A 19418-nucleotide genomic window follows, 5' to 3' on the forward strand; every position below is an offset into this window, starting at 1 on the left:
ACTGGATGCGTGGCCAGCTCCTGAGGGACACAGAGAAGAAAGCCAGCGTGTTTTGAAAAGAGCGGGCCGCAAAAGGGAAGCGGGCTCACAAAAGCCTAGGCTGGCCTGAGGACTTTGGGGGAGCTACAGTGAAGGAAAGGAGTATTTCACCCCCTGCTGATTTTGAATCTTTGCCCGCTCACAAACAAATGATCGATCGGTCTAAAAATCCAATGCTAGGTGTATTGACTGAGAGACAGACTAGCAAGAAAACATTCAAAAGCACTGCATGTCTAACCAATGATGCGCTGATTCGCATGTTCCTGAGGGAAAGAAGTATTCCATCCCCTATCATTCAGCAGCATTTCTGGCTCCCAGGTGTCTTTCACACAGGTAACAAGCTGAGATTAGAAGCAGCCTCTTAAAGGGAGAGATGCTAATCTCATTTTCTTACCTGTATAAAAGACACCTGTCCACAGGAGCAATCAAACCATCAGATTCCAAACCCTCCACCACGGCAAAGACCAAAGAGCTGTCCAGGGATGTCAGCAACAGGATCGAAGACCTACACAAGGCTGGACTGGGCTACCAAACTATGGCCAAGCAGCTTAGTGAGAAGGTGACAACAGTCGGTGCAATCATTCGCAAATGGAAGAAACACAAAGCAACTGTCAGTCTCCCTAGGACCGGTGCACCGAGCAAGATCTCCCCTCGTGGAGTGTCAATGATCATGACAACAGTGAGGCATCATCCCAGAACTACGAGTGAGGATCTTGTCAATGATCTCCGGCCAGCTGGGACCGCAGTCACCAAGAGAACAATGGGTAACACACTACGCCGACGAGGATTGAAATCCCGCAGTGCCCACAAGGTCACTCTGCTCAAGAGAGCACATGTCCAGGCCCGTCTGAAGTTTGCCACTGAACATCTGAATGAGGCAGAGCAGGACTGGTTGAAAGTGTCCTGGTCAGATGAGACCACCAAAATGGAGCTCTTTGGCATCAACTCAACTCGCCGCGTTTGGAGGAGGAGGAGGAGGACGAGGAATGCTGCCTATGACCCCAAGAACACCATCCCAACTGTCAAACATGGCGGTGGAAATATGCTGCTTTGGGGGTGTTTTTCTGCTAAGGGGACAGGACAACTGCACCGCATCAAGGGGACCATGGACGGGGCAACAGAGCGGCAAATCTTGGGCGAGAACCTTCTCCCCTCAGCCAGGGCATTGAAAATGAATGGCGGGTGGCTGTTCCAGCATGACAAGGAGCCAAAACACGCGGCCAAGGCAACAAAGCAGCGGCTGGAGAAGAAGCACGTTAAGCTCCTGGAGTGGCCTAGCCAGTCTCCAGACCTTCATCCGGCTGACAATATCTCTGTGGAGGGAGCTGAAAGTTGGAGTTGCCAAACGTCAGCCGCCAAACCTTCATGATTTGGAGAGGATCTGCCAAGAGGAGTGGGCCAAAATCCCTCCTGAGATGTGTGCAAAGCTGGTGGCCAACTCCAGGTAACGCCTGACCTCTGGGATTGCCAAGAAGGGATTTGCCAGCAAGCACTAAGCCCTGTTTGGTGAAGGGGGTGAGATACCTGTGTTCCCTGGTGAAGCTGCAAATGAGCGCCTGATTTGTTAGCCATGCATTTCTTGTGAGTTTTTTCTTGCTCTTCTGTCTGTGAGTGTTCCGATGCAGCAGCTAGCATTGTATTTTGAGAGGGCTGATTTGTTTGTGAGTGGGCCGAGCTGGCAAACGAGCAGGGGATGAAAAGGTTGTTTGCTTGAGTGCAGGTGTGCAGCAGGAGGGCTTGGAGAGCGGGGAGGTAAAAGCGAATGTGAAAGAGCCATGGAGGAGGAGAGTGACCCCTGCTGGAGGAAAAGCAAAAGCCTACAGCACCTGGTATTCCCAGGCGGTCTCCCATCCAAGTACTAACCAGGCCTGACCCTGCTTAGCTTCCGAGATCAGACGAGATCGGGCGCGTTCAGGGTGGTGTGGCCGTAGGCAGTACTCAGGCTCTCCTTCAAGCCTCTTCTACTTGTCACGGGCAGCCTGGCCTCCGCCTTTCCTCGGCTCTACTACCCAGGACAAGCCGCCTGCTGCTACTGCTGTTTCCTTTTCACCCACCGGCACAACTGACACACACCGCCCCGTCTCTCCTCTCTCACTCACTCTCCTCAAACCCCTGCCTCCCTCCCGCTGCTTTGCTCCCTCTTTAACCTCTTCCTGACCGCACCTCCTCACGCACAAGCACACCACACCAGCCTGGCCTCAACCGCTCCTCCTTCTCCTTCCCGCCTTCCCCTGGCCTGACTTCAAGCCTTTGGCTCGCAGGGCTGAGCAGCACACCAGCCGCAGGGAGCAAGCTTTGGACACAGCATCCGCAAAGCGCACCGCAAAGCAAGGGGCCAAGCTCGCTTGCCAGCCAGACCTCTCGGGGCGCCGCACAGCGCTCCCGCCTCCCTGCCCCTGACCCAAACCAAGGCTAGGGACCCTGCTGGCACCGGGGCCTACAAACGCCAGTTCCTTGCGCTCCGGCCCTCGCTCTTTTTCACCGCCCCAGTGGCCGGCTCCCCCTTGCGCACACCACAGGGCCCTGACGCTCAGGCCCCTGCCTCCAGCAGCGGGCCCAGCGCTCTAACCGCCTCAGGGCGCAGGTATCGTGGCCTTCGGCGGCTCTGTTGCTTCTGGCTGGCTTGGGGGGCCGGCGCGCTTGCCTTCCCCGCTGCTGTCCCCCGGCCTGGGGAGCGCAGCGGAATGTGTCGGCGCAAGGCGACTGGAGAGCAGGCGTGAGAGCGCCAAAGCGGCTGAGGAGAGCGCTGGCAAAGGGCTGGGCCGTGGAGCCTAAGCGGGATGCAGGACGGGGCTAGCTGGCTGGGGGGTGGCGTCTGAGCGTTGCTCCGCTGCCGGAGGGGACTGGATGCGTGGCCAGCTCCTGAGGGACACAGAGAAGAAAGCCAGCGTGTTTTGAAAAGAGCGGGCCGCAAAAGGGAAGCGGGCTCACAAAAGCCTAGGCTGGCCTGAGGACTTTGGGGGAGCTACAGTGAAGGAAAGGAGTATTTCACCCCCTGCTGATTTTGAATCTTTGCCCGCTCACAAACAAATGATCGATCGGTCTAAAAATCCAATGCTAGGTGTATTGACTGAGAGACAGACTAGCAAGAAAACATTCAAAAGCACTGCATGTCTAACCAATGATGCGCTGATTCGCATGTTCCTGAGGGAAAGAAGTATTCCATCCCCTATCATTCAGCAGCATTTCTGGCTCCCAGGTGTCTTTCACACAGGTAACAAGCTGAGATTAGAAGCAGCCTCTTAAAGGGAGAGATGCTAATCTCATTTTCTTACCTGTATAAAAGACACCTGTCCACAGGAGCAATCAAACCATCAGATTCCAAACCCTCCACCACGGCAAAGACCAAAGAGCTGTCCAGGGATGTCAGCAACAGGATCGAAGACCTACACAAGGCTGGACTGGGCTACCAAACTATGGCCAAGCAGCTTAGTGAGAAGGTGACAACAGTCGGTGCAATCATTCGCAAATGGAAGAAACACAAAGCAACTGTCAGTCTCCCTAGGACCGGTGCACCGAGCAAGATCTCCCCTCGTGGAGTGTCAATGATCATGACAACAGTGAGGCATCATCCCAGAACTACGAGTGAGGATCTTGTCAATGATCTCCGGCCAGCTGGGACCGCAGTCACCAAGAGAACAATGGGTAACACACTACGCCGACGAGGATTGAAATCCCGCAGTGCCCACAAGGTCACTCTGCTCAAGAGAGCACATGTCCAGGCCCGTCTGAAGTTTGCCACTGAACATCTGAATGAGGCAGAGCAGGACTGGTTGAAAGTGTCCTGGTCAGATGAGACCACCAAAATGGAGCTCTTTGGCATCAACTCAACTCGCCGCGTTTGGAGGAGGAGGAGGAGGACGAGGAATGCTGCCTATGACCCCAAGAACACCATCCCAACTGTCAAACATGGCGGTGGAAATATGCTGCTTTGGGGGTGTTTTTCTGCTAAGGGGACAGGACAACTGCACCGCATCAAGGGGACCATGGACGGGGCAACAGAGCGGCAAATCTTGGGCGAGAACCTTCTCCCCTCAGCCAGGGCATTGAAAATGAATGGCGGGTGGCTGTTCCAGCATGACAAGGAGCCAAAACACGCGGCCAAGGCAACAAAGCAGCGGCTGGAGAAGAAGCACGTTAAGCTCCTGGAGTGGCCTAGCCAGTCTCCAGACCTTCATCCGGCTGACAATATCTCTGTGGAGGGAGCTGAAAGTTGGAGTTGCCAAACGTCAGCCGCCAAACCTTCATGATTTGGAGAGGATCTGCCAAGAGGAGTGGGCCAAAATCCCTCCTGAGATGTGTGCAAAGCTGGTGGCCAACTCCAGGTAACGCCTGACCTCTGGGATTGCCAAGAAGGGATTTGCCAGCAAGCACTAAGCCCTGTTTGGTGAAGGGGGTGAGATACCTGTGTTCCCTGGTGAAGCTGCAAATGAGCGCCTGATTTGTTAGCCTTGCATTTCTTGTGAGTTTTTTCTTGCTCTTCTGTCTGTGAGTGTTCCGATGCAGCAGCTAGCATTGTATTTTGAGAGGGCTGATTTGTTTGTGAGTGGGCCGAGCTGGCAAACGAGCAGGGGATGAAAAGGTTGTTTGCTTGAGTGCAGGTGTGCAGCAGGAGGGCTTGGAGAGCGGGGAGGTAAAAGCGAATGTGAAAGAGCCATGGAGGAGGAGAGTGACCCCTGCTGGAGGAAAAGCAAAAGCCTACAGCACCTGGTATTCCCAGGCGGTCTCCCATCCAAGTACTAACCAGGCCCGACCCTGCTTAGCTTCCGAGATCAGACGAGATCGGGCGCGTTCAGGGTGGTGTGGCCGTAGGCAGTACTCAGGCTCTCCTTCAAGCCTCTTCTACTTGTCACGGGCAGCCTGGCCTCCGCCTTTCCTCGGCTCTACTACCCAGGACAAGCCGCCTGCTGCTACTGCTGTTTCCTTTTCACCCACCGGCACAACTGACACACACCGCCCCGTCTCTCCTCTCTCACTCACTCTCCTCAAACCCCTGCCTCCCTCCCTCCCGCTGCTTTGCTCCCTCTTTAACCTCTTCCTGACCGCACCTCCTCACGCACAAGCACACCACACCAGCCTGGCCTCAACCGCTCCTCCTTCTCCTTCCCGCCTTCCCCTGGCCTGACTTCAAGCCTTTGGCTCGCAGGGCTGAGCAGCACACCAGCCGCAGGGAGCAAGCTTTGGACACAGCAGCCGCAAAGCGCACCGCAAAGCAAGGGGCCAAGCTCGCTTGCCAGCCAGACCTCTCGGGGCGCCGCACAGCGCTCCCGCCTCCCTGCCCCTGACCCAAACCAAGGCTAGGGACCCTGCTGGCACCGGGGCCTACAAACGCCAGTTCCTTGCGCTCCGGCCCTCGCTCTTTTTCACCGCCCCAGTGGCCGGCTCCCCCTTGCGCACACCACAGGGCCCTGACGCTCAGGCCCCTGCCTCCAGCAGCGGGCCCAGCGCTCTAACCGCCTCAGGGAGCAGGTATCGTGGCCTTCGGCGGCTCTGTTGCTTCTGGCTGGCTTGGGGGGCCGGCGCGCGTGCCTTCCCCGCTGCTGTCCCCCGGCCTGGGGAGCGCAGCGGAATGTGTCGGCGCAAGGCGACTGGAGAGCAGGCGTGAGAGCGCCAAAGCGGCTGAGGAGAGCGCTGGCAAAGGGCTGGGCCGTGGAGCCTAAGCGGGATGCAGGACGGGGCTAGCTGGCTGGGGGGTGGCGTCTGAGCGTTGCTCCGCTGCCGGAGGGGGCTGGATGCGTGGCCAGCTCCTGAGGGACACAGAGAAGAAAGCCAGCGTGTTTTGAAAAGAGCGGGCCGCAAAAGGGAAGCGGGCTCACAAAAGCCTAGGCTGGCCTGAGGACTTTGGGGGAGCTACAGTGAAGGAAAGGAGTATTTCACCCCCTGCTGATTTTGAATCTTTGCCCGCTCACAAACAAATGATCGATCGGTCTAAAAATCCAATGCTAGGTGTATTGACTGAGAGACAGACTAGCAAGAAAACATTCAAAAGCACTGCATGTCTAACCAATGATGCGCTGATTCGCATGTTCCTGAGGGAAATAAGTATTCCACCCCCTATCATTCAGCAGCATTTCTGGCTCCCAGGTGTCTTTCACACAGGTAACAAGCTGAGATTAGAAGCAGCCTCTTAAAGGGAGAGATGCTAATCTCATTTTCTTACCTGTATAAAAGACACCTGTCCACAGGAGCAATCAAACCATCAGATTCCAAACCCTCCACCACGGCAAAGACCAAAGAGCTGTCCAGGGATGTCAGCAACAGGATCGAAGACCTACACAAGGCTGGACTGGGCTACCAAACTATGGCCAAGCAGCTTAGTGAGAAGGTGACAACAGTCGGTGCAATCATTCGCAAATGGAAGAAACACAAAGCAACTGTCAGTCTCCCTAGGACCGGTGCACCGAGCAAGATCTCCCCTCGTGGAGTGTCAATGATCATGACAACAGTGAGACATCATCCCAGAACTACGAGTGAGGATCTTGTCAATGATCTCCGGCCAGCTGGGACCGCAGTCACCAAGAGAACAATGGGTAACACACTACGCCGACGAGGATTGAAATCCCGCAGTGCCCGCAAGGTCCCTCTGCTCAAGAGAGCACATGTCCAGGCCCGTCTGAAGTTTGCCACTGAACATCTGAATGAGGCAGAGCAGGACTGGTTGAAAGTGTCCTGGTCAGATGAGACCACCAAAATGGAGCTCTTTGGCATCAACTCAACTCGCCGCGTTTGGAGGAGGAGGAGGAGGACGAGGAATGCTGCCTATGACCCCAAGAACACCATCCCAACTGTCAAACATGGCGGTGGAAATATGCTGCTTTGGGGGTGTTTTTCTGCTAAGGGGACAGGACAACTGCACCGCATCAAGGGGACCATGGACGGGGCAACGGAGCGGCAAATCTTGGGCGAGAACCTTCTCCCCTCAGCCAGGGCATTGAAAATGAATGGCGGGTGGCTGTTCCAGCATGACAAGGAGCCAAAACACGCGGCCAAGGCAACAAAGCAGCGGCTGGAGAAGAAGCACATTAAGCTCCTGGAGTGGCCTAGCCAGTCTCCAGACCTTCATCCGGCTGACAATATCTCTGTGGAGGGAGCTGAAAGTTGGAGTTGCCAAACGTCAGCCGCCAAACCTTCATGATTTGGAGAGGATCTGCCAAGAGGAGTGGGCCAAAATCCCTCCTGAGATGTGTGCAAAGCTGGTGGCCAACTCCAGGTAACGCCTGACCTCTGGGATTGCCAAGAAGGGATTTGCCAGCAAGCACTAAGCCCTGTTTGGTGAAGGGGGTGAGATACCTGTGTTCCCTGGTGAAGCTGCAAATGAGCGCCTGATTTGTTAGCCTTGCATTTCTTGTGAGTTTTTTCTTGCTCTTCTGTCTGTGAGTGTTCCGATGCAGCAGCTAGCATTGTATTTTGAGAGGGCTGATTTGTTTGTGAGTGGGCCGAGCTGGCAAACGAGCAGGGGATGAAAAGGTTGTTTGCTTGAGTGCAGGTGTGCAGCAGGAGGGCTTGGAGAGCGGGGAGGTAAAAGTGAATGTGAAAGAGGAGCCATGGAGGAGGAGAGTGACCCCTGCTGGAGGAAAAGCAAAAGCCTACAGCACCTGGTATTCCCAGGCGGTCTCCCATCCAAGTACTAACCAGGCCCGACCCTGCTTAGCTTCCGAGATCAGACGAGATCGGGCGCGTTCAGGGTGGTGTGGCCGTAGGCAGTACTCAGGCTCTCCTTCAAGCCTCTTCTACTTGTCACGGGCAGCCTGGCCTCCGCCTTTCCTCCGTTCTACTACCCAGGACAAGCCGCCTGCTGCTACTGCTGTTTCCTTTTCACCCACCGGCACAACTGACACACCGCCCCGTCTCTCCTCTCTCACTCACTCTCCTCAAACCCCTGCCTCCCTCCCTCCCGCTGCTTTGCTCCCTCTTTAACCTCTTCCTGACCTCACCTCCTCACGCACAAGCACACCACACCAGCCTGGCCTCAACCGCTCCTCCTTCTCCTACCCGCCTTCCCCTGGCCTGACTTCAAGCCTTTGGCTCGCAGGGCTGAGCAGCACACCAGCCGCAGGGAGCAAGCTTTGGACACAGCAGCCGCAAAGCGCACCGCAAAGCAAGGGGCCTACGCTCGCTTGCCAGCCACACCTCTCGGGGCGCCGGACAGCGCTCCCGCCTCCCTGCCCCTGACCCAAACCAAGGCTAGGGACCCTGCTGGCACCGGGGCCTACAAACGCCAGTTCCTTGCGCTCCGGCCCTCGCTCTTTTTCACCGCCCCAGTGGCCGGCTCCCCCTTGCGCACACCACAGGGCCCTGACGCTCAGGCCCCTGCCTCCAGCAGCGGGCCCAGCGCTCTAACCGCCTCAGGGCGCAGGTATCGTGGCCTTCGGCGGCTCTGTTGCTTCTGGCTGGCTTGGGGGGCCGGCGCGCATGCCTTCCCCGCTGCTGTCCCCCGGCCTGGGGAGCGCAGCGGAATGTGTCGGCGCAAGGCGACGGGAGAGCAGGCGTGAGAGCGCCAAAGCGGCTGAGGAGAGCGCTGGCAAAGGGCTGGGCCGTGAAGCCTAAGCGGGACGCAGGACGGGGCTAGCTGGCTGGGGGTGGCGTCTGAGCGTTGCTCCGCTGCCGGAGGGGGCTGGATGCGTGGCCAGCTCCTGAGGGACACAGAGAAGAAAGCCAGCGTGTTTTGAAAAGAGCGGGCCGCAAAAGGGAAGCGGGCTCACAAAAGCCTAGGCTGGCCTGGGGACTTTGGGGGAGCTACAGTGAAGGAAAGGAGTATTTCACCCCCTGCTGATTTTGAATCTTTGCCCGCTCACAAACAAATGATCGATCGGTCTAAAAATCCAATGCTAGGTGTATTGACTGAGAGACAGACTAGCAAGAAAACATTCAAAAGAACTGCATGTCTAACCAATGATTCGCTGATTCGCATGTTCCTGAGGGAAATAAGTATTCCATCCCCTATCATTCAGCAGCATTTCTGGCTCCCAGGTGTCTTTCACACAGGTAACAAGCTGAGATTAGAAGCAGCCTCTTAAAGGGAGAGATGCTAATCTCATTTTCTTACCTGTATAAAAGACACCTGTCCACAGGAGCAATCAAACCATCAGATTCCAAACCCTCCACCACGGCAAAGACCAAAGAGCTGTCCAGGGATGTCAGCAACAGGATCGAAGACCTACACAAGGCTGGACTGGGCTACCAAACTATGGCCAAGCAGCTTGGTGAGAAGGTGACAACAGTCGGTGCAATCATTCGCAAATGGAAGAAACACAAAGCAACTGTCAGTCTCCCTAGGACCGGTGCACCGTGCAAGATCTCCCCTCGTGGAGTGTCAATGATCATGACAACAGTGAGGCATCATCCCAGAACTACGAGTGAGGATCTTGTCAATGATCTCCGGCCAGCTGGGACCGCAGTCACCAAGAGAACAATGGGTAACACACTACGCCGACGAGGATTGAAATCCCGCAGTGCCCGCAAGGTCCCTCTGCTCAAGAGAGCACATGTCCAGGCCCGTCTGAAGTTTGCCACTGAACATCTGAATGAGGCAGAGCAGGACTGGTTGAAAGTGTCCTGGTCAGATGAGACCACCAAAATGGAGCTCTTTGGCATCAACTCAACTCGCCGCGTTTGGAGGAGGAGGAGGAGGACGAGGAATGCTGCCTATGACCCCAAGAACACCATCCCAACTGTCAAACATGGCGGTGGAAATATGCTGCTTTGGGGGTGTTTTTCTGCTAAGGGGACAGGACAACTGCACCGCATCAAGGGGACCATGGACGGGGCAACGGAGCGGCAAATCTTGGGCGAGAACCTTCTCCCCTCAGCCAGGGCATTGAAAATGAATGGCGGGTGGCTGTTCCAGCATGACAAGGAGCCAAAACACGCGGCCAAGGCAACAAAGCAGCGGCTGGAGAAGAAGCACGTTAAGCTCCTGGAGTGGCCTAGCCAGTCTCCAGACCTTCATCCGGCTGACAATATCTCTGTGGAGGGAGCTGAAAGTTGGAGTTGCCAAACGTCAGCCGCCAAACCTTCATGATTTGGAGAGGATCTGCCAAGAGGAGTGGGCCAAAATCCCTCCTGAGATGTGTGCAAAGCTGGTGGCCAACTCCAGGTAACGCCTGACCTCTGGGATTGCCAAGAAGGGATTTGCCAGCAAGCACTAAGCCCTGTTTGGTGAAGGGGGTGAGATACCTGTGTTCCCTGGTGAAGCTGCAAATGAGCGCCTGATTTGTTAGCCTTGCATTTCTTGTGAGTTTTTTCTTGCTCTTCTGTCTGTGAGTGTTCCGATGCAGCAGCTAGCATTGTATTTTGAGAGGGCTGATTTGTTTGTGAGTGGGCCGAGCTGGCAAACGAGCAGGGGATGAAAAGGTTGTTTGCTTGAGTGCAGGTGTGCAGCAGGAGGGCTTGGAGAGCGGGGAGGTAAAAGTGAATGTGAAAGAGCCATGGAGGAGGAGAGTGACCCCTGCTGGAGGAAAAGCAAAAGCCTACAGCACCTGGTATTCCCAGGCGGTCTCCCATCCAAGTACTAACCAGGCCCGACCCTGCTTAGCTTCCGAGATCAGACGAGATCGGGCGCGTTCAGGGTGGTGTGGCCGTAGGCAGTACTCAGGCTCTCCTTCAAGCCTCTTCTACTTGTCACGGGCAGCCTGGCCTCCGCCTTTCCTCGGCTCTACTACCCAGGACAAGCCGCCTGCTGCTACTGCTCTTTCCTTTTCACCCACCGGCACAACTGACACACACCGCCCTGTCTCTCCTCTCTCACTCCCTCTCCTCAAACCCCTGCCTCCCTCCCGCTGCTTTGCTCCCTCTTTAACCTCTTCCTGACCGCACCTCCTCACGCACAAGCACACCACACCAGCCTGGCCTCAACCGCTCCTCCTTCTCCTTCCCGCCTTCCCCTGGCCTGACTTCAAGCCTTTGGCTCGCAGGGCTGAGCAGCACACCAGCCGCAGGGAGCAAGCTTTGGACACAGCATCCGCAAAGCGCACCGCAAAGCAAGGGGCCAAGCTCGCTTGCCAGCCAGACCTCTCGGGGCGCCGCACAGCGCTCCCGCCTCCCTGCCCCTGACCCAAACCAAGGCTAGGGACCCTGCTGGCACCGGGGCCTACAAACGCCAGTTCCTTGCGCTCCGGCCCTCGCTCTTTTTCACCGCCCCAGTGGCCGGCTCCCCCTTGCGCACACCACAGGGCCCTGACGCTCAGGCCCCTGCCTCCAGCAGCGGGCCCAGAGCTCTAACCGCCTCAGGGCGCAGGTATCGTGGCCTTCGGCGGCTCTGTTGCTTCTGGCTGGCTTGGGGGGCCGGCGCGCGTGCCTTCCCCGCTGCTGTCCCCCGGCCTGGGGAGCGCAGCGGAATGTGTCGGCGCAAGGCGACGGGAGAGCAGGCGTGAGAGCGCCAAAGCGGCTGAGGAGAGCGCTGGCAAAGGGCTGGGCCGTGGAGCCTAAGCGGGACGCAGGACGGGGCTAGCTGGCTGGGGGTGGCGTCTGAGCGTTGCTCCGCTGCCGGAGGGGGCTGGATGCGTGGCCAGCTCCTGAGGGACACAGAGAAGAAAGCCAGCGTGTTTTGAAAAGAGCGGGCCGCAAAAGGGAAGCGGGCTCACAAAAGCCTAGGCCGGCCTGGGGACTTTGGGGGAGCTACAGTGAAGGAAAGGAGTATTTCACCCCCTGCTGATTTTGAATCTTTGCCCGCTCACAAACAAATGATCGATCGGTCTAAAAATCCAATGCTAGGTGTATTGACTGAGAGACAGACTAGCAAGAAAACATTCAAAAGAACTGCATGTCTAACCAATGATTCGCTGATTCGCATGTTCCTGAGGGAAATAAGTATTCCATCCCCTATCATTCAGCAGCATTTCTGGCTCCCAGGTGTCTTTCACACAGGTAACAAACTGAGATTAGAAGCAGCCTCTTAAAGGGAGAGATGCTAATCTCATTTTCTTACCTGTATAAAAGACACCTGTCCACAGGAGCAATCAAACCATCAGATTCCAAACCCTCCACCACGGCAAAGACCAAAGAGCTGTCCAGGGATGTCAGCAACAGGATCGAAGACCTACACAAGGCTGGACTGGGCTACCAAACTATGGCCAAGCAGCTTGGTGAGAAGGTGACAACAGTCGGTGCAATCATTCGCAAATGGAAGAAACACAAAGCAACTGTCAGTCTCCCTAGGACCGGTGCACCGTGCAAGATCTCCCCTCGTGGAGTGTCAATGATCATGACAACAGTGAGGCATCATCCCAGAACTACGAGTGAGGATCTTGTCAATGATCTCCGGCCAGCTGGGACCGCAGTCACCAAGAGAACAATGGGTAACACACTACGCCGACGAGGATTGAAATCCCGCAGTGCCCGCAAGGTCCCTCTGCTCAAGAGAGCACATGTCCAGGCCCGTCTGAAGTTTGCCACTGAACATCTGAATGAGGCAGAGCAGGACTGGTTGAAAGTGTCCTGGTCAGATGAGACCACCAAAATGGAGCTCTTTGGCATCAACTCAACTCGCCGCGTTTGGAGGAGGAGGAGGAGGACGAGGAATGCTGCCTATGACCCCAAGAACACCATCCCAACTGTCAAACATGGCGGTGGAAATATGCTGCTTTGGGGGTGTTTTTCTGCTAAGGGGACAGGACAACTGCACCGCATCAAGGGGACCATGGACGGGGCAACGGAGCGGCAAATCTTGGGCGAGAACCTTCTCCCCTCAGCCAGGGCATTGAAAATGAATGGCGGGTGGCTGTTCCAGCATGACAAGGAGCCAAAACACGCGGCCAAGGCAACAAAGCAGCGGCTGGAGAAGAAGCACGTTAAGCTCCTGGAGTGGCCTAGCCAGTCTCCAGACCTTCATCCGGCTGACAATATCTCTGTGGAGGGAGCTGAAAGTTGGAGTTGCCAAACGTCAGCCGCCAAACCTTCATGATTTGGAGAGGATCTGCCAAGAGGAGTGGGCCAAAATCCCTCCTGAGATGTGTGCAAAGCTGGTGGCCAACTCCAGGTAACGCCTGACCTCTGGGATTGCCAAGAAGGGATTTGCCAGCAAGCACTAAGCCCTGTTTGGTGAAGGGGGTGAGATACCTGTGTTCCCTGGTGAAGCTGCAAATGAGCGCCTGATTTGTTAGCCTTGCATTTCTTGTGAGTTTTTTCTTGCTCTTCTGTCTGTGAGTGTTCCGATGCAGCAGCTAGCATTGTATTTTGAGAGGGCTGATTTGTTTGTGAGTGGGCCGAGCTGGCAAACGAGCAGGGGATGAAAAGGTTGTTTGCTTGAGTGCAGGTGTGCAGCAGGAGGGCTTGGAGAGCGGGGAGGTAAAAGTGAATGTGAAAGAGGAGCCATGGAGGAGGAGAGTGACCCCTGCTGGAGGAAAAGCAAAAGCCTACAGCACCTGGTATTCCCAGGCGGTCTCCCATCCAAGTACTAACCAGGCCCGACCCTGCTTAGCTTCCGAGATCAGACGAGATCGGGCGCGTTCAGGGTGGTGTGGCCGTAGGCAGTACTCAGGCTCTCCTTCAAGCCTCTTCTACTTGTCACGGGCAGCCTGGCCTCCGCCTTTCCTCCGTTCTACTACCCAGGACAAGCCGCCTGCTGCTACTGCTGTTTCCTTTTCACCCACCGGCACAACTGACACACCGCCCCGTCTCTCCTCTCTCACTCACTCTCCTCAAACCCCTGCCTCCCTCCCTCCCGCTGCTTTGCTCCCTCTTTAACCTCTTCCTGACCTCACCTCCTCACGCACAAGCACACCACACCAGCCTGGCCTCAACCGCTCCTCCTTCTCCTACCCGCCTTCCCCTGGCCTGACTTCAAGCCTTTGGCTCGCAGGGCTGAGCAGCACACCAGCCGCAGGGAGCAAGCTTTGGACACAGCAGCCGCAAAGCGCACCGCAAAGCAAGGGGCCTACGCTCGCTTGCCAGCCACACCTCTCGGGGCGCCGGACAGCGCTCCCGCCTCCCTGCCCCTGACCCAAACCAAGGCTAGGGACCCTGCTGGCACCGGGGCCTACAAACGCCAGTTCCTTGCGCTCCGGCCCTCGCTCTTTTTCACCGCCCCAGTGGCCGGCTCCCCCTTGCGCACACCACAGGGCCCTGACGCTCAGGCCCCTGCCTCCAGCAGCGGGCCCAGCGCTCTAACCGCCTCAGGGAGCAGGTATCGTGGCCTTCGGCGGCTCTGTTGCTTCTGGCTGGCTTGGGGGGCCGGCGCGCGTGCCTTCCCCGCTGCTGTCCCCCGGCCTGGGGAGCGCAGCGGAATGTGTCGGCGCAAGGCGACTGGAGAGCAGGCGTGAGAGCGCCAAAGCGGCTGAGGAGAGCGCTGGCAAAGGGCTGGGCCGTGGAGCCTAAGCGGGATGCAGGACGGGGCTAGCTGGCTGGGGGGTGGCGTCTGAGCGTTGCTCCGCTGCCGGAGGGGACTGGATGCGTGGCCAGCTCCTGAGGGACACAGAGAAGAAAGCCAGCGTGTTTTGAAAAGAGCGGGCCGCAAAAGGGAAGCGGGCTCACAAAAGCCTAGGCTGGCCTGAGGACTTTGGGGGAGCTACAGTGAAGGAAAGGAGTATTTCACCCCCTGCTGATTTTGAATCTTTGCCCGCTCACAAACAAATGATCGATCGGTCTAAAAATCCAATGCTAGGTGTATTGACTGAGAGACAGACTAGCAAGAAAACATTCAAAAGAACTGCATGTCTAACCAATGATGCACTGATTCGCATGTTCCTGAGGGAAATAAGTATTCCATCCCCTATCATTCAGCAGCATTTCTGGCTCCCAGGTGTCTTTCACACAGGTAACAAGCTGAGATTAGAAGCAGCCTCTTAAAGGGAGAGATGCTAATCTCATTTTCTTACCTGTATAAAAGACACCTGTCCACAGGAGCAATCAAACCATCAGATTCCAAACCCTCCACCACGGCAAAGACCAAAGAGCTGTCCAGGGATGTCAGCAACAGGATCGAAGACCTACACAAGGCTGGACTGGGCTACCAAACTATGGCCAAGCAGCTTAGTGAGAAGGTGACAACAGTCGGTGCAATCATTCGCAAATGGAAGAAACACAAAGCAACTGTCAGTCTCCCTAGGACCGGTGCACCGAGCAAGATCTCCCCTCGTGGAGTGTCAATGATCATGACAACAGTGAGGCATCATCCCAGAACTACGAGTGAGGATCTTGTCAATGATCTCCGGCCAGCTGGGACCGCAGTCACCAAGAGAACAATGGGTAACACACTACGCCGACGAGGATTGAAATCCCGCAGTGCCCGCAAGGTCCCTCTGCTCAAGAGAGCACATGTCCAGGCCCGTCTGAAGTTTGCCACTGAACATCTGAATGAGGCAGAGCAGGACTGGTTGAAAGTGTCCTGGTCAAATGAGACCACCAAAATGGAGCTCTTTGGCATCAACTCAACTCGCCGCGTTTGGAGGAGGAGGAGGAGGACGAGGAATGCTGCCTATGACCCCAAGAACACCATCCCAACTGTCAAACATGGCGGTGGAAATATGCTGCTTTGGGGGTGTTTTTCTGCTAAGGGGACAGGACAACTGCACCGCATCAAGGGGACCATGGACGGGGCAACAGAGCGGCAAATCTTGGGCGAGAACCTTCTCCCCTCAGCCAGGGCATTGAAAATGAATGGCGGGTGGCTGTTCCAGCATGACAAGGAGCCAAAACACGCGGCCAAGGCAACAAAGCAGCGGCTGGAGAAGAAGCACGTTAAGCTCCTGGAGTGGCCTAGCCAGTCTCCAGACCTTCATCCGGCTGACAATATCTCTGTGGAGGGAGCTGAAAGTTGGAGTTGCCAAACGTCAGCCGCCAAACCTTCATGATTTGGAGAGGATCTGCCAAGAGGAGTGGGCCAAAATCCCTCCTGAGATGTGTGCAAAGCTGGTGGCCAACTCCAGGTAACGCCTGACCTCTGGGATTGCCAAGAAGGGATTTGCCAGCAAGCACTAAGCCCTGTTTGGTGAAGGGGGTGAGATACCTGTGTTCCCTGGTGAAGCTGCAAATGAGCGCCTGATTTGTTAGCCATGCATTTCTTGTGAGTTTTTTCTTGCTCTTCTGTCTGTGAGTGTTCCGATGCAGCAGCTAGCATTGTATTTTGAGAGGGCTGATTTGTTTGTGAGTGGGCCGAGCTGGCAAACGAGCAGGGGATGAAAAGGTTGTTTGCTTGAGTGCAGGTGTGCAGCAGGAGGGCTTGGAGAGCGGGGAGGTAAAAGCGAATGTGAAAGAGCCATGGAGGAGAGTGACCCCTGCTGGAGGAAAAGCAAAAGCCTACAGCACCTGGTATTCCCAGGCGGTCTCCCATCCAAGTACTAACCAGGCCCAACCCTGCTTAGCTTCCGAGATCAGACAAGATCGGGCGCGTTCAGGGTGGTGTGGCCGTAGGCAGTACTCAGGCTCTCCTTCAAGCCTCTTCTACTTGTCACGGGCAGCCTGGCCTCCGCCTTTCCTCGGCTCTACTACCCAGGACAAGCCGCCTGCTGCTACTGCTGTTTCCTTTTCACCCACCGGCACAACTGACACACACCGCCCCGTCTCTCCTCTCTCACTCACTCTCCTCAAACCCCTGCCTCCCTCCCTCCCGCTGCTTTGCTCCCTCTTTAACCTCTTCCTGACCGCACCTCCTCACGCACAAGCACACCACACCAGCCTGGCCTCAACCGCTCCTCCTTCTCCTTCCCGCCTTCCCCTGGCCTGACTTCAAGCCTTTGGCTCGCAGGGCTGAGCAGCACACCAGCCGCAGGGAGCAAGCTTTGGACACAGCAGCCGCAAAGCGCACCGCAAAGCAAGGGGCCAAGCTCGCTTGCCAGCCAGACCTCTCGGGGCGCCGCACAGCGCTCCCGCCTCCCTGCCCCTGACCCAAACCAAGGCTAGGGACCCTGCTGGCACCGGGGCCTACAAACGCCAGTTCCTTGCGCTCCGGCCCTCGCTCTTTTTCACCGCCCCAGTGGCCGGCTCCCCCTTGCGCACACCACAGGGCCCTGACGCTCAGGCCCCTGCCTCCAGCAGCGGGCCCAGCGCTCTAACCGCCTCAGGGAGCAGGTATCGTGGCCTTCGGCGGCTCTGTTGCTTCTGGCTGGCTTGGGGGGCCGGCGCGCGTGCCTTCCCCGCTGCTGTCCCCCGGCCTGGGGAGCGCAGCGGAATGTGTCGGCGCAAGGCGACTGGAGAGCAGGCGTGAGAGCGCCAAAGCGGCTGAGGAGAGCGCTGGCAAAGGGCTGGGCCGTGGAGCCTAAGCGGGATGCAGGACGGGGCTAGCTGGCTGGGGGGTGGCGTCTGAGCGTTGCTCCGCTGCCGGAGGGGGCTGGATGCGTGGCCAGCTCCTGAGGGACACAGAGAAGAAAGCCAGCGTGTTTTGAAAAGAGCGGGCCGCAAAAGGGAAGCGGGCTCACAAAAGCCTAGGCTGGCCTGAGGACTTTGGGGGAGCTACAGTGAAGGAAAGGAGTATTTCACCCCCTGCTGATTTTGAATCTTTGCCCGCTCACAAACAAATGATCGATCGGTCTAAAAATCCAATGCTAGGTGTATTGACTGAGAGACAGACTAGCAAGAAAACATTCAAAAGCACTGCATGTCTAACCAATGATGCGCTGATTCGCATGTTCCTGAGGGAAATAAGTATTCCACCCCCTATCATTCAGCAGCATTTCTGGCTCCCAGGTGTCTTTCACACAGGTAACAAGCTGAGATTAGAAGCAGCCTCTTAAAGGGAGAGATGCTAATCTCATTTTCTTACCTGTATAAAAGACACCTGTCCACAGGAGCAATCAAACCATCAGATTCCAAACCCTCCACCACGGCAAAGACCAAAGAGCTGTCCAGGGATGTCAGCAACAGGATCGAAGACCTACACAAGGCTGGACTGGGCTACCAAACTATGGCCAAGCAGCTTAGTGAGAAGGTGACAACAGTCGGTGCAATCATTCGCAAATGGAAGAAACACAAAGCAACTGTCAGTCTCCCTAGGACCGGTGCACCGAGCAAGATCTCCCCTTGTGGAGTGTCAATGATCATGACAACAGTGAGACATCATCCCAGAACTACGAGTGAGGATCTTGTCAATGATCTCCGGCCAGCTGGGACCGCAGTCACCAAGAGAACAATGGGTAACACACTACGCCGACGAGGATTGAAATCCCGCAGTGCCCGCAAGGTCCCTCTGCTCAAGAGAGCACATGTCCAGGCCCGTCTGAAGTTTGCCACTGAACATCTGAATGAGGCAGAGCAGGACTGGTTGAAAGTGTCCTGGTCAGATGAGACCACCAAAATGGAGCTCTTTGGCATCAACTCAACTCGCCGCGTTTGGAGGAGGAGGAGGAGGACGAGGAATGCTGCCTATGACCCCAAGAACACCATCCCAACTGTCAAACATGGCGGTGGAAATATGCTGCTTTGGGGGTGTTTTTCTGCTAAGGGGACAGGACAACTGCACCGCATCAAGGGGACCATGGACGGGGCAACGGAGCGGCAAATCTTGGGCGAGAACCTTCTCCCCTCAGCCAGGGCATTGAAAATGAATGGCGGGTGGCTGTTCCAGCATGACAAGGAGCCAAAACACGCGGCCAAGGCAACAAAGCAGCGGCTGGAGAAGAAGCACGTTAAGCTCCTGGAGTGGCCTAGCCAGTCTCCAGACCTTCATCCGGCTGACAATATCTCTGTGGAGGGAGCTGAAAGTTGGAGTTGCCAAACGTCAGCCGCCAAACCTTCATGATTTGGAGAGGATCTGCCAAGAGGAGTGGGCCAAAATCCCTCCTGAGATGTGTGCAAAGCTGGTGGCCAACTCCAGGTAACGCCTGACCTCTGGGATTGCCAAGAAGGGATTTGCCAGCAAGCACTAAGCCCTGTTTGGTGAAGGGGGTGAGATACCTGTGTTCCCTGGTGAAGCTGCAAATGAGCGCCTGATTTGTTAGCCTTGCATTTCTTGTGAGTTTTTTCTTGCTCTTCTGTCTGTGAGTGTTCCGATGCAGCAGCTAGCATTGTATTTTGAGAGGGCTGATTTGTTTGTGAGTGGGCCGAGCTGGCAAACGAGCAGGGGATGAAAAGGTTGTTTGCTTGAGTGCAGGTGTGCAGCAGGAGGGCTTGGAGAGCGGGGAGGTAAAAGTGAATGTGAAAGAGGAGCCATGGAGGAGGAGAGTGACCCCTGCTGGAGGAAAAGCAAAAGCCTACAGCACCTGGTATTCCCAGGCGGTCTCCCATCCAAGTACTAACCAGGCCCGACCCTGCTTAGCTTCCGAGATCAGACGAGATCGGGCGCGTTCAGGGTGGTGTGGCCGTAGGCAGTACTCAGGCTCTCCTTCAAGCCTCTTCTACTTGTCACGGGCAGCCTGGCCTCCGCCTTTCCTCGGCTCTACTACCCAGGACAAGCCGCCTGCTGCTACTGCTCTTTCCTTTTCACCCACCGGCACAACTGACACACACCG

At 56.3% G+C, this 19418-nt stretch overlaps 7 non-coding genes across 7 annotated transcripts; all 7 read right to left on the bottom strand.

Moving 5' to 3' along the window:
* Positions 1-1853: 1853 nt before the first annotated feature.
* On the bottom strand, positions 1854-1972 carry LOC149457188 (5S ribosomal RNA). Its single transcript, XR_016313681.1, has one exon. It is a non-coding gene; the product is annotated as a 5S ribosomal RNA (ribosomal RNA).
* Positions 1973-4734: 2762 nt separating this feature from the next.
* LOC149457189 (5S ribosomal RNA) lies at positions 4735-4853 on the bottom strand. Its single transcript, XR_016313704.1, has one exon. It is a non-coding gene; the product is annotated as a 5S ribosomal RNA (ribosomal RNA).
* A 2769-nt stretch (positions 4854-7622) lies between these two features.
* LOC149457190 (5S ribosomal RNA) lies at positions 7623-7741 on the bottom strand. The gene has a single exon (XR_016313706.1). It is a non-coding gene; the product is annotated as a 5S ribosomal RNA (ribosomal RNA).
* A 2764-nt stretch (positions 7742-10505) lies between these two features.
* Positions 10506-10624, bottom strand: LOC149457191 (5S ribosomal RNA). Its single transcript, XR_016313707.1, has one exon. It is a non-coding gene; the product is annotated as a 5S ribosomal RNA (ribosomal RNA).
* A 2764-nt stretch (positions 10625-13388) lies between these two features.
* On the bottom strand, positions 13389-13507 carry LOC149457192 (5S ribosomal RNA). The gene has a single exon (XR_016313708.1). It is a non-coding gene; the product is annotated as a 5S ribosomal RNA (ribosomal RNA).
* Positions 13508-16269: 2762 nt separating this feature from the next.
* Positions 16270-16388, bottom strand: LOC149457193 (5S ribosomal RNA). The gene has a single exon (XR_016313672.1). It is a non-coding gene; the product is annotated as a 5S ribosomal RNA (ribosomal RNA).
* A 2769-nt stretch (positions 16389-19157) lies between these two features.
* On the bottom strand, positions 19158-19276 carry LOC149457194 (5S ribosomal RNA). Its single transcript, XR_016313709.1, has one exon. It is a non-coding gene; the product is annotated as a 5S ribosomal RNA (ribosomal RNA).
* Between the last annotated feature and the right edge of the window lie 142 nt (positions 19277-19418).

The sequence above is a fragment of the Staurois parvus genome, unplaced genomic scaffold, assembly GCF_062004578.1.
Source record: "Staurois parvus isolate SC_StPar_1 unplaced genomic scaffold, SC_StPar_1.0 ptg000333l, whole genome shotgun sequence".
NCBI lineage: Eukaryota > Metazoa > Chordata > Amphibia > Anura > Ranidae > Staurois > Staurois parvus.